The sequence below is a fragment of the Lipotes vexillifer genome, unplaced genomic scaffold (genome assembly GCF_000442215.2).
Source record: "Lipotes vexillifer unplaced genomic scaffold, Lipotes_vexillifer_v1.1 scaffold12, whole genome shotgun sequence".
Lineage (NCBI taxonomy): Eukaryota > Metazoa > Chordata > Mammalia > Artiodactyla > Lipotidae > Lipotes > Lipotes vexillifer.
Genome location: NW_006796716.1, coordinates 217,466 through 218,716, shown reverse-complemented (window position 1 = coordinate 218,716; position 1,251 = coordinate 217,466).

Sequence of the window (1,251 nt, the reverse complement as noted above, 5' to 3'; positions counted from 1 at the left end):
TTAGGGAAAGAAACTCTGCAGGTGAGTCTGGCTGGAATTGTGGCATATCTAACCAAGGTTAATGCCAGATGCTTTGGTATCTATTTAGAGAATAAAGAGTAAGAGGCAGATTTCAAATCCAAGATGGTAATTTCTTAATGGCTACAAAGCACAGACGAAGAGGAATACTGGCAAGCTGCCTGGAAGAGGAAGAGTGCTGGTCTTAAAAAATCAGAAAACCTGGTTATTAATCCAAGTGATTTACTTTCCACAAACATATGTTTCTTGATCTAAAGAAGTCAGTATCACTCTATATCTATCGCTCACATAATTAATGGGAAAACCATTGTGAAAACACGTGGAAAACTCTAAGTGCCAAGCGAAGGTAGGGACTTCTTACTCTTTAAAAGGAGATCATGCCTTCATCTTCGGGACAAGAGCAACTTAAGTATTTAGAATCATGGAGAAAAACTGCCAGCACAACCTTCCTGCCATAATTTAGCTTTGACTTTTCATCATAGGATAATTTTAAACTTAGGGAACTGTTCCGGGATAGCCTTCCTGCAGTGACACCCCAAGGAAAACATTTGGCATAACCATAGTAAAATTATCAAAACTAAGAAGTTAACATTAAGACAATATACCAACTAAACTACAGATTTTATTCAGTTTCCCAGTTCTTGCACTAACGTCCTTTTTCTGGTCCAGGATCCCAGGTGGCATTTTGTTGACATGTGACCAAATTCTTCTGCATTGAAGAATTCTCTCTCTCTCTCCTTCCTTCCTTCCTTCCTTCCTTCCTTCCTTCCTTCCTTTCTTTCTTCCACTATGCATTTATTTACTTATTTTGTGTGTGTGTTTAGAGTACGAAGTCTTCTGGGGTTTTCTGATACATATTTATTGGAGTATAATTGCTTCACGAAGCTGTGTTAGTTTCTGTTACACAACAAAGTGAACCAGCCATATGCAGACATATATCCCCATATCCCCTCCCTCTTGAGCCTCCCTCCCACCCTCCCTATCCCACCAATCTAGGTCATCGCAAATATCAGCATGAAATCTTGGATATTTATTTTATACTTTGGGTTTTAATTCAACACTAGCTTTGGCCACTAGCAAGTCCTTCAGCACTGGTCTCTGTGTGTTTTCGACAAGCTCCATCTTTGTTTCTTTCTGTTTGTTGGTTAGTTTGGCTGGTTGGTTGGTCGTCTGGTTGATTGACTGGTTGGGGCCATCTTGCCTGCCCTAGCCCTATAAGCAACCACTTTCCCT